Source organism: Cebidichthys violaceus, unplaced genomic scaffold, assembly GCF_023349555.1.
Source record: "Cebidichthys violaceus isolate CVI_PGR_0920_01 unplaced genomic scaffold, fCebVio1.0.p SCAF_9, whole genome shotgun sequence".
NCBI classification, from domain to species: domain Eukaryota; kingdom Metazoa; phylum Chordata; class Actinopteri; order Perciformes; family Stichaeidae; genus Cebidichthys; species Cebidichthys violaceus.
This window is the reverse complement of record NW_027176975.1, coordinates 14564220-14577995: the sequence shown is the minus strand read 5'-3', so window position 1 is coordinate 14577995 and position 13776 is coordinate 14564220.

The following is a 13776-nucleotide window of genomic DNA, read 5'->3' as shown; positions in this document are numbered from 1 at the left end:
TAACATAAGAATAAATTGTATGTTCTGTACTCATTTCATTAATAATACACAACTAATTTTCATACAGGATCCCTGCTCCCTGCCAACATAATCATAGTTGTCTATTTTTAGGTACAGGCTTTTAATTGGCATGAATATTCCAATGAGAGACAAAAAAGTGTGTGTTGAAGATGGCAGCGTAAACAGCGAATTTCACATATATTACAGTAAATGTACACATGCATCTTCATCATCACCGTAGTTTTGGCATGGCACAAAGTAAAGGCTTGTTTGTGCTGCATAAAGAAATGTGAGGTAATTTTCCTGGTGTTCGCATCATTTCTATCATATTTTATGTTTTTCAGTTTGTGTTAGTATATACTAGTTTGACTACCAGTTGAATTTGCATTCTAACAGAACATCCAATATGACATTAAGATCAAGCTAGTTGAAATAACTATAATAATATCTGATACTGCAATCAATGCAACTTTCTCTGGTGGTGGATAATTGAGAAATCAGTTGCAAGTGCAGGTATTGGTATTTAAAATCATGTTGTTAGTTGAGGCTTCGGTCTTAATGCATGTCCTCTTGAGTTACATAACAAAATCTTGGGAAATACAATTTAAATAAAGTGCAACAGTATTATGCAAAATTTTGTCTCGATCCAATACCAAGTAGGCTGATACAGGGCCTGAATTGCTGATATTGAGACAGATGATTTATTGGTAATCAGGCCCTATTTACACCTGGTATTAACATGTATCTTAAGTGATCCGATCACAAGTGGACAACTCTAAGTACGTCAGTTCACACTTGGCATTAGAATATGTCTCCACACGATTGACCACTTGTGATCTCACTTCCCTACTCTATATGCAAATAATATTTCTGTTTGCAAAGACCAGATGCGTTTTTTTTTTTAAGGGTGGCAGCAGAAAATTTAAAGAACGAAGAAGAAGAAATCAAAACAAAACAGATTGGGTCTATAACCCAAGTGACTTTTAAAAGACACGTGTAAACAGGGTCTAATTGATTTGCCAAAAGCAGACGTTAACCTCCGGGTGTAGTGAAACCTATGCGAAAGTGTCTTAAAACTTGCTTTCTTTTTAATGGCCAGCAGGGGACGACTCCTCTGGTTGCACAAAAGTCAGATTGTTCAGAGGTCTATGAGAAAATTACCCTACTTCTCACTGGATGTATCAATACACATTGTAAACATGAGTTTATGGTCTCAATAAAACGTTTCAAGTCTTCAATACAACATGATGTTCATTTAGTGACTTATGATCCCATTTCAATTAAGTAGATGACAAAGCAGGGTATGCTTTAGGGCGTGGCTTAGGTGTGATTGACAGGATGACAGCCAAAACAGTCTTCCTATACACACACACACACACACACACACACACACACACACACTATACACTACGCTTTTACTGAAAAGCATGCTTGCAATCACAATAGTTATCTGAGCTTCTTTCTGGTTTCTGTTGCTGCTCTAGCAAGCTATTGCTAATTGTCAATTAGCAAACTCGTTAGCTTGGTCGCCTATATGGAAAAATCATTTAATTTAAATTTATTTAAAACACATAGTCGACTTTGCTCTCATAACTGTCTCAAAGACACGTCTCTTTTTCTGGAGCAGTTCTTACGCTTGCGGTCAAGAGTTAAATAAAAGTGGATGGTGTGACACAGCTAATTAATTAACTAACTAACTTCAGCTTTCTCCATTTTGGACTCCCCACCTCCATGTTCCCTCAAGGTCATAACAGTCAAGATGACTTACTACCAGTAGACTTCATTCAAATGTCAAAATTCACCAACTCAACATAAAAGTTTTAAATACTGGTGTGAACGGGCCTTTATACACATTTCTATTAAAACAAAGAAATAATAGAAACCACGTGTGTGGGCATTTGAAGTGATGGTTGCTGCTCTGTGGTGAAGCAGCTCTGCTATCCGATCCCTCAGTGATGGGCAGAGATGTGACAAGCTGCCAGCTCATATGGTGTTGAGCCTGAGTCACTTAGCTCTGGTCTGCCTCAGTCTCCAGGCTCAGACCCCTTCAGCTCAACTCTCCTGCATCCCTACTCTCTCTCTCCTCACACACACACACACACACACACACACACACACACACACACACACACACACACACACACACACACCCTCTCCCCAGCCTCATTTGGACCATTAGGGCCAAGACAGGAGAAGCCTCGTTCTTGTGCATACACCCCACTTCTTCTCTTTCATTTTCTGTCATCTATTTTCTGACGCCTTCCGATCCATTCCTCCATCTCGCTGCCCTCCGATGCGGACAACCCGTCGGGACTAGTTGTTGACGGAGGAGTTAACAGAGCATTGTGATGGTGTTTAAAGGGTTCCAGCTCTATATGTCTGTCTGTCTAAATTGCTGACTCCATGCCTCCCGGTGATGGAGCCTTTTTAGGTCATCTATCTATCTATCTATCTATCTATCTATCTATCTATCTATCTATCTATCTATCCATCCCTATACAGTATGTACGCATCTATCTATCTATCTATCTATCTATCTATCTATCTATCTATCTATCTATCTATCTATCTATCTATCTATCTATCTATCTATCTACTCATTCATAACAAGTGAAACTCATTGAGGAGTTGCTCACCGAGGAGCTGTTGTTGGCAGACTCAGTCCTATCATATTCCAGGCCTATATTATTTTCATGATCTCTCAGGGAAATCATTCTTTGCCAGAGTTTGTCTGAGAACAAACTATATTGTTTCTTAGAGTGCAGTCACACAAGAAAGACTGAAATGTATCTTAATCCCATATCAGAATATCGGTGGTATGAAATTGAGGCTATGAATGAATGGGAAATGTCAAATTTGTCTGCTGATATCACTTACAAGAGTTGTTGTTACAATGTACAAAGACACCCAGCTGTTGGTATACACATTTTCCCATTGTTTTACAAAATTATAGGAGAAGAGTATTAGCTTTTCTTTTCTTTTACAGGTAATTTCCTGATCACTTCCTAGGAAGTGTCCTGGAACGAACTACTGTATGAAATTTTATAAAAATTTAGCAAAAATATCGTTACAATTCTGAGACACTTACAATATTTTAATTAAAAGTTTAGTATATGAAGTTTTTGATTTCCAGAGCAGTTTCTGGAAATGTTTTTAATTTAGACCCAAAGTACATTACATTAATAGTTCATTTGTTAACGAGAACTGTATTCTCTAATTTTGTATATTTTTGTGTGGTCAGCAATAACTAAAAGACTCACAAGGTTAGTGCAAATTTACCAATTAAATACAGACTTCTTACTTTGTTTTCCTTATAATAAGTATCAAACTACATAATTATATCCATTGAATGATAAGAAATGATTGAGAAAATTACAGAACTGTATAAACATTTGCAAATTTGAATAAATTGTCTGTACACAGACATGGCCCGTGGAGCAAAACACAAAGCACCTAATCTCCTGTAATGAAGCACAGAAAAACATATAGATGAGCTGTTTTTTTCAACATGAAGAATGATTTTCTTTCCTTTAAAAATATGCTTTTAGCTATAGCCATACAAGACATCAAAGCCTGCGTTGTCTCACAATATATAGTGCAACTACCTGCCACTATCTAAAATGAATGTATATATATATGATGGGTGTGTTGATCCGGAGAAAACATGAAACGACGAGGTGATAGAGCGAAGAGTAGAGGAAGGGTGGAGATCTGTGGAAGAAGGGAGTAGAGGATGAATGGACCAAAGGACAGAGGGGGAGACACGGGACCATTACTACACTGCTTGACATCATCAGGGATTCAGCCTCAGGCCAGAGCGACTAATGGGGGTCTCTCTTCCTTCCTCTCTCTCTCTCTCTCTCTCTCTCTCTTCCTCTGGCTCTCTCTCACACACACACACACACACACACACACACACACACACACACACACACACACACACACACACACACACAACAATCACATTCAAAATGCACACTACGTTACAGATATGAATTTATGCATGCTTCAGTGCTTAGAGCTCTACAAGCATGTAGAGCTCATGTGAATACACATGTGCACAACTATGCACACACACAGCTGAGCTGCCATGTCCAATCCAATAAGGTTTTCATTCAGAGTTTAAAATAACGAATAGCTGAATCTATACTTCCTTTTGATACCGCAACGTGTTTTCATCTTAATTTTGATGTAAAACTGTACTTCACATATTGTTTTGTTGCATTGGAATTGCAAAAATGATATGTACAGCTTGGTCCTACACATCCTATTTTCCCCCTGCTTCACGGGTAAACTAATCTTAATTACATTCATGTAACTGTTGATGTGTCATCTGTGAGACAAAAGGGAAACAGTTTAGGTCCTCTATCTCACCCTGTACCTTGAAAGCTACACCACTTGTGTATCTCCGCAGTCTTTTAGGGAAAAAAGGCTTACAGTGCCACGCTGACGAGAAAAGCCAACTCATCCCCACCAGCATTTGTTGTGCTCTGCTTAATCTAATTCAACTGCTAAAACCCCTGTGACAGCAGCTCCATGCTTCAAGCACTAAATCATAGTCTTACAGGGAAACGGCAAAGAAAATAAAGATAAGCAGGAAAATAAGCAGAGTGAAGACAGAGAGACAGAGGAGGTAAGGCATCCGGATAAAAAGAGATGGGCGTGGGATAGACAGAAAGAGAAAGGCAGGAATACAGTAGAGCAGTGGTGTATCTGGTGGAACCATCAGAGAGGTAGTGTGTTGACTGATGTAGACAGCTGGACATGGATTTTTTAATCTGTCTAAATAGGATCTGCCCAATGCAGGCTTTTCTCCTGAACAGCAGGCCCAACACTGGGGTTGTGACAGCCAGACGACAGCATGAGACCACAACAGTCGCAGATGACACCACTGCTGTCTGTCTGTATGTGCGTGTCTGTGGGTGTGAAAGAGAGCCGTATGTGCTTGCATCCGTGTGAACCAGAAGAGAGAGAAAGTCAAACAGTTAGACACGCAGTCAAAATATCTGCAAGTTTTGCCAACAAAAATGTCAGATAAACTTTGTAGTGTTCTTTTCAGATTTCCATCTGATGCCAGACATTAGTTGGGATGCAGTTTGTTGTGGCCAGGCTACATTCAGGTGACTCAACTCTGATGTAACTCTGAGTAGTCGGGTTTACATCCAAATGTAGCGCAAATTTTAGCCAAATTTCCAGAAAATCTGTAAAATAAAAAAACTAATATTGCATGTTTTCCAAGAGTTGGATGTATTCAGATATACAGTTGGTGGCGCTAATTCCTTAGTTGGATGCCATTAAAACCATTGCAGAGGAAGAGGGAGGAGATTATGTATTATTAACGTCATGATATTTTGAACGTTGCTTCTATCTCAGTCAAACAATATTTTGACTTTATTTTCAATTTTTCTGCATTTCCACTCCGCTTTTTATGCACAAATGTGCATTAGACAGGTGGATGGTAATGCATTTATTTTTGTAACATACCACTGTGTACCAAACCAAATTTCCCAAGTACCCCTTTCCACTACAGATACCAATGTAACAATGAAAGAGGCCCTTTGGCTTCGTATATACACCCTTTGCTGTTCCTCTGGACCTGTGATGGCAAAAATCAGCCTGGTCACGTCTTTTCATTTAGCTAGGAATATCGCGAGAAGTGGCGCTGCTCGCTGTTCCAACTGCTTGTTCTGACTCCTCTTCAACATTGAGAGGTTCGTCTGACTCTGAACTGTCACCTGGTTCTTGACTGTCTTTTAGACCTTGTAGCCATCTAAAAATTCCCCTCATTCTGCTTTAATCAACGACTAAGGAGTCCGAATCCGTCTGCATTTAGTTCATGCTTTGTCAGATGTCATGTCCAAACAAATTGAATTTCAAAAATATTAAAGTGACTAATAATTACATCATTGTAATGTGATGTGTATATGTACTATATAACTTGTCTATAATAAAATAAAATGGGATTACATTTTGGGGGTTTTAAGATAATGACCTGCAAGTTGGATTGCGATTAGTTTGTTACCATGACTTCCTTTAATTATTTTTTTGATGACATACTATACTATGACTTTTTAAATGACCTTTTCATTAATTTTTTATGATGTGCTATGCTATGACTTTTGCATACTTTACGATTACTTTATTAATTACTTTTTTCATGACATACTACACTTTGTATGACTTTTTAGTAACTTGTATAACATACTACAGTGAACTTTGACTTTTTATGAATTTTTGATGATGCTATTATTTTTAAGACTTTTTAATAACAATTTTTCATTTAATGACTTTCAAGACTTTTACATAACATCCTACATGATTCTTTTATTACATACTATACATTTACTTTTTATGACTATACTATACCAGGGGGGTGCCCACACTTTTCCGGCTTGCGAGCTACTTTTAAAATGACCAAGTCGAAATGATCTACCTACATTAAAAATGCTCAATACAATTCTGTACATTTCTGGTCATACCTTACTCTGATGACTTGCACCGAATGGAATCAACCAGGGTTGCATAGTCTGGACAGTAGCTGCTGGTAGCCAGCCTCTAGCAGACTTCAAATGATCATCAGTCATGGTGGAACGGTGTTTGGACTTAATATTCATTATGTGGGAAAAGGCTGACTCACATGAATAAGTAGAGCCAAATAATGCAGTCAAGAAGATAGCACATTTCCTCATGTTTGGGTACTTTTCCTCTGTGAGTAAGTTCCAAAACTGTCCATGAGCCCTGGACTTCAGTTGAATGTCAGCCTGTAGTGACAAAACATCATCCTCCACTCCAGACGAGTTAAGGTGAAACAGCGTTACACTTTTTGAATCACCTCAATATCTTCCCGAAATGTGCAGCACATAAATGTAGCGACTGGCTCGAGTAAAGCAAAGTCTTGAAGGCGTTTGTCAAGCTCTGACAGACACTTGTCAATATGCTCTGTGTAGCACACACTGTCAAGTTGCGCACACGGCTTCCGTTGCGTCTCCAGCTCTGACGCGAGGTTTTGGAAGTTCCCCAAATCATGACGCTGCAGCTTTAGCTTCTGTAGTAGAAATAAATTGGGAGGCTAACTAATTAGCCCGCCGGAGTTTTGCGGTTGACCGCGCAGACGTGGTGACCCGTGTGTTAGAAAAGACGTGATCTCAGACTGGCTGCCCTGTACGTCAATTAAGTGGCAAATGCCATGAGAACATTTAATTTTGAATGGCATGCGATCTACCCGCACTACCTCCGCGATCGACCAGTCAATCGCGATCGACGTATTGGGCACCCCTGTACTATACCATACATAATATACTTTGAGTTTTTCATGACTTTTATTTATTTTGTATGCTACACCATATAATTACTTTTATGACTCTTAAGGAATTTTTAATGATATATTTTTCGACATACTATACTATAACTTTGTAGGACATATTTCCACATGCCATACTATGGCTTGTTTTTTGGCATATCATTTTTGTTTATTTTTGGTCTCTTTTTTAGACTCAAACTTTTAGATTAGACTATGACTGTTTTTCTTTTTCTGTTTTAAACTTTTTATGACATAATACACCAATCATTTTTCTGACATTTGTTTTACTAGTTTACTATGATTTTTTTTTATCCCTTTTTTGGAAATATTATACTGTGACATTTTACAACTGTGTAATGACATACATATATTTGAATTATTTACTCTTTTTTCGTTGACTTTTCAAGACATTATATGCTATGATTTTTTCCTGACATTGTTCCGCTTCTTATACCGTAATGTTTTTTTTACAAACTATACTATAACTTTTTTTTATTTTTTCAACATTGTATATTAGGACTTTTTTCATTAAAATGTTTCATGACATACTATGGCTTTTTTTTTTACTATACTATAACTATTTATGACATTTTTCGACATGCTGTACTGTGACTTTATTCTTTACTTTTTTCGACAAACTATACCTTTGACAAAGTGTACTAAACCTATTTATTAATTTTTTTGACATGACATTTTTTGATATGCTATACTATGGCATTTTTCAACATACTATACAAAGACTTTTCCTATGCCATTTTTCGACATGCTATACTGTGAATGTTTTCACAATACTTTTCAACATACTATGACTTTTTTATGACATAGTGTACCATGACTTTTTATAACTTTTTTTTGACATACTATGACTTTTGTTACATCATACGATAGTATGACTTTTTTCAACATACTACTTTGACAATTTATATGACCTTAGTCAACATTCTATACTATGACTTTCCTATGAATTTTTTTTAACATACTGTAATACTGTATGAAAGTTTTCATATTTTACAACATGCTATACTATGACTTTTTCATGTAATTTTTCAACAAACTATACTATGAATTTTTTTTATGACAAAGTGTACTTTTTTGACATACAATGACTTTTTGTGTATCAGACTTTTTGTGACGTATGACTTTTTTCCAATACATTTTTTTTCAACATACTATACTATGACTTTTCAATTACATTTTTTTGCCATTTTATTTTATTGGAGATCCTATACAATGCTTTTCCATGACATTTTTCTATGGCCTTCAAGTCACCCCCCTTCTGAAGAAACCATCACTTGACCCCTCTGATGTCAAAAACTTCAGACCGGTTTCTCTTCTACCCTTTCTATCCAAAACACTTGAACGTGCTGTCTTTAACCAACTGTCTTCCTATCTCCACCAAAACAGCCTTTTGGACCCCCACCAGTCTGGGTTCAAAGTGGGTCACTCGACAGAGACGGCCCTCCTTGCGGTGACAGAGTCGCTTCACACCGCGAGAGCTAACTCTCTCTCCTCTGTCCTGATTCTCCTGGACTTGTCTGCGGCGTTTGACACTGTGAACCATCAAATCCTCCTCTCATCCCTCGAGGGGATGGGCGTCTCAGGCTCTGCACTCTCCCTGTTTGCATCCTACCTGACGGGTCGATCCTACCAGGTGACCTGGAGGGGGGCCGTGTCGGAACCACGCATGCTGACTACGGGGGTTCCGCAAGGTTCAGTCCTGGGCCCCCTTCTCTTCTCGCTCTACACAACATCTCTGGGTTCTGTTATTCGCTCGCATGACTTCTCCTACCATTGTTATGCCGATGACACCCAGCTGGTCTTGTCATTTCCCCCCGGTGACACCCAAGTGGAGACGCGCATCGCTGCGTGTTTGGCTGACATCTCAAAGTGGATGACGACACACCACCTCAAGCTCAACCTAGACAAAACTGAGCTACTGTTCCTCCCGGGGAAGGGTTGCCCGCACTGGGACCTGTCCATCACCATTGATGATACCGTGGTGACGCCAACTCGGACTGCGAGGAACCTGGGTGTGACCCTGGATGACCAACTGTCATTCTCGGCAAACATTTCATCCATTACACGCTCCTGCAGATTCCTGCTCTACAACATCAGGAGGATTCGTCCCTTCCTGACTGACGAGACGGCGCAGGTTCTCATCCAGGCTCTTGTCATCTCCCGCCTGGACTACTGCAACTCTCTACTCGCCGGAGCCCCGGCCATCAGATCTCTGGAGCTTGTCCAGAAAGCCGCAGCTCGCCTGGTGTTCAATCGCCCCAAGTTCTCCCACACAACTTCCTTTCTCCGTTCTCTACACTGGCTACCTGTAAGAGCTCGCATCCAGTTTAAGACTCTGGTGCTAGCCTACAGGGCAGTGAAAGGAACAGCTCCTTCGTATCTCCAGGCCATGGTCAAGCCTTACACCCCCGCCCAACCACTTCGCTCTGCTGCCTCGGGGTGATTGGTTGCCCCGTCGCTCAGAGGTCCTGGCGGCCGATCGACCCGGTCACGGCTGTTTTCTGTCCTGGCCTCACAGTGGTGGAATGAACTTCCCACTGACGTCAGGACAGCGGAGTCGCTGCCCATCTTTCGGCGCAGGCTGAAAACCCACCTCTTCAGGAAGTGCTACCCTGAGCCTTCCACTTAGCACTTATTGTATTCATACTAGCTTGTTGCACTTATTGTATTCGTATTACTTATAGCACTAACTGTTTTTCTTGTTTCTGCACTGTACTTTGGCTCTGAGTTATGCTCTGCTTCATGCTCTTAGATGCTTGTTTGGAAAAGGAAATGTACTTATGACTTTTGGTGACTAGTAGTTCTTTTGATTACCAATGTTGAATGCACTTATTGTAAGTCGCTTTGCATAAAAGCGTCTGCTAAATGACTGTAATGTAATGTAATGTAATATTATACAATGACATTTTTATGATTCTTTCTCAATCTACTATACTTTGACTTTTCATGATAAACTGTACTTTCACTAACAAGGATCACGCCATACAACAAACATAGGTTTCGAGAGGTTTATTGCGAGAGGGGTGAAGGGATCAAGGTAGAGGGATGAAGGGATGTGGGGTAAGGGTCGAGGTAGAGGGATGAAAGGGTCGAGGTAGAGGGATGAAGGGATGTGGGGTAGGGGTCGAGGGATGAAAAGGATGTAGGGAAGAAGAAGGGAGGAGGGTAGAGAGTCGTAGAAAGAAGGTTGGGGGAAGCTATAGTGGACCGTTGGTGTCCGATGCCTGGTGGGAACGGAGGGATGGAGACTGTAGAGTGGGGCCCGTCTCTTTATGAGCTCTGGTGGTGCAGAGTCCCCAAAGATATCCCCAAAAAGATCACAAAATCAGGTGCCGGTGGGCATTTCTAATGTCGTTCGGATTGGAGCGGATGTAGGAGAGGTATGCAGGGGAAGACCGACGACCGAGAATCTTAATGATATGGTCAGGAATTCCTTGGCTCGAAGCGGTGGAGGCGGCGCCGATGCAAAATGAATGGCCCGAGTAAAACTCGGGGGGTATTCCTGATCTGGCTAGTATATAGCGGAAGTGGTGGTGAAACCATGACCGCGTGGCCCCTTTGCCCGTCTCTGTGATAAACGGGGATCTTGCGGAGAGGTTTGGCTGGCTGATCTCAAGGTTATTTAGTCGTGTATCGGTTCATACAGACTTAGGAACAAGTCTAGTCGGAAGAGGTAGATGGGTTGAGGCGGACCGTGTTGGTTGGTGTTGCTGCATTTTAGGTGATAGACGACAGTGTTGGGAGGATGAATTGAGATGTCGGACATGGTGGCATGTCGTAACGGGTGGTGGTCAGAATTCGAGGCGGTGAACTCAGAGCAGCGAAGGAAGCCGAAGAAGGCCAGCAAGATACCGCCGCCCCTTTGCCTGTGACGAACAGGAGATCTTGCGGGGAAGTTCGTCTGGCCAGGATTTGAGCTTGGGCTTGAGTAGTTGCGAATGGGTTCGTACGGACTTGGGTCTGAGTCTTTTCGGAGAAGTCGGTGAGCTGCAGTGGACCGTGTTGGTTGGTCTTGCGGCATTTGAGGCAATAGACGACTGTCGGGAGGATGAATGTGATGTCTGATGCTGTAGCGTGACGCGATGGATAGTGGTTGGAGTTCAAGGCGGTGAAATCAGAGGTTGGTTGAATGACTGAAGTTCGTGAGGGTAAGGATGTCAAGTGACGGATAGTGGAAGGCTGAAGGAGACGTGAAAAGCTTCAAAGCGGTTCCGTCTGTTGAGGTACAATGGAATAGTTTGAGGGGCAACGTTGTTGAGGATGCTATCTTGAGAAGTGGAGATTAGGGGTTCCGGTTACGGGGTCTTAGTCTCCGCATGAACGCCATTGTGTTTAGATGATGTGACTGTCCTTTATTAATGTCTATGACGGCGCTATTATCTGAGTAGGTGGCAATGGTCTTTTGACCGTCCCTGCCCTGAAAGAATGGCTGCAATGACTACAGGATATGTTTCGTAGATCGGAAGGAGTGAGGGATGAGAATTGAGATATTTTGAAATAATGCGGCTCGGCACCACTTGCCACCATGGAGACCGCCGAAGCTGATGGAGGGTGTTGCATCTGTGAAAAGCTGGATGTCTTCCGGCTTGGTGATGTGTTCGTCGTAGAAGAAGGAGATGTCGTTACAAGAGGAGAGGAACTGGTGTCGTGGTTCACCTTGATTTTGCGTGCTTCGTCAAGTGCGACATGGTCGTGGAGGTTTGTAACAAAGGCAGTGACTACCAGGATGTGTGGCAGGCAGTATTGTTTATTCTATTAATTCTATTTATTTTTTTTATTTATCTGGCGGAGGAATCTGAGTGTTTAGACCGTGTGCTGGGTTTGATGACGGTAGTGTGACGGTGATGAAGTCGTCTAGGACAGTGATTTATTTTCAATTTTTTATTTTTCTGAGAGGTAGTCAGGTGTGCCATGGGAAATCTGATTTTGTTTAATCGGTCCAAAGTATCTATCTATCTATCTATCTATCTATCTATCTATCTATCTATCTATCTATCTATCTATCTATCTATCTATCTATCTATCAATTAGTTGCGTCAAATAATTTGCCATTGTTGAGCGTCTGAGCCTGTGATAGAGTGGCTGGCTAAGTAATAAATACTCTTCTGTGCCAGTGGGTGGCGGTAGGTAGCGTAATAATGACCTTGGTAATTTAAGACAGTAGAAATAAGTGATGCGCGGGCGAGGTAGCGGTGATACGTTTGTCGAGATCCGGCAGAGTGCTTCAGGTAAGCAATCGAAAATTTTCGGGCTGCTCTTGGGGAAGACAAGAAAGGTGCCAGTAGTCTGGTTCGGTGGTAAGGACTTAGAGGGTGCTGGTAGTGTCTGCCTTTTGTGACCGGCTTCTTGGCCTGCTATATACCTACCTGTTCCCTGTTGGAGCGGTCTGTGAAGCTGGGGTAGCTGGTAGAGGTGGGAGGAGTTAGCCAAAGTGGGTGGGACATGAAAGGTAGAAGTAAGGGAAAAGGAAGGATGCTGGGATGGAGGGATGAATATAAGATCTTTAGCGTGATCTTTATGTAGCAGAAGGGAGCTTCTGTCACTTGCTTGGCCTCGGTTAATTACTGTCCCTTTAATTACAAGGCCATCACTAGCCAATCACGGTGGGCGGGCATCATATAAATGCGACGGGGATTCCCTTTAGCTCACCCCTGACGTCAAACGTGTGTCCCGCTTCCGGTCTGCCGGACGTCCGCCGCTGTTGCAGACGATTTCTGGGGCTCCCCTCGTCCTGCACAGGTGACTCACCTGCGGATCTGTGTCAGCATGTAGCGCTGGTAGCAGCGCTACGTGCCCTCCTCCCCGCTTCTGGAGCAGACGAATATTGCCTGATCGGGGACATTACGGCTGGGTTCGAGCGGAACGCTGCCAGAGAGCGGCTACAGCTAATCCGGCTCACATTTAAAGAACGCAGCTGTTTTGCCTACGGCTGTTTCGGCTACGGCCATTGCTTACTAGTGTTTCGTTTACCCTGTTGCGCTGCGTCGCCTACAGGGTCTGACGCTGATCTTACAGCGACTTCGTGCCGTTTTATGTCAGCATCATTGGGGGTTGTAACAGAGAGAAACTTATTTTAGCTCGAGACATTTTTATTGTGTATGCTGACAGGGGATGTTAAGGCCCACTCTGGCATTTGATTTATACACATTGGGTAGCTGATCATTCCCCTTACTGATCAGTTCACTTGAGTTATTTTTGTTGTTTTGTCTTTTCTTATTTTTTCCTTTTTTGATTTTCCTTTTTGAGAACCAGAGCCTTGTGTAATTGTGTTCCCTGTCCCTGTAGGAACTGCTACGTCTAGGTGGTGGGGTTGGTGCCTCCAGGTGTTGGTTTCTCCCTTTGTGTGCTGTGTGGTTTGGTGTACCCCTGGTTCGGAACACTCACGTGTGGTTGTGTTTGTGTGTGTGTGTGTGTGTGTGTGTGTGAGTGTTGTGTGCACGTGTGATCGGGGTACATCC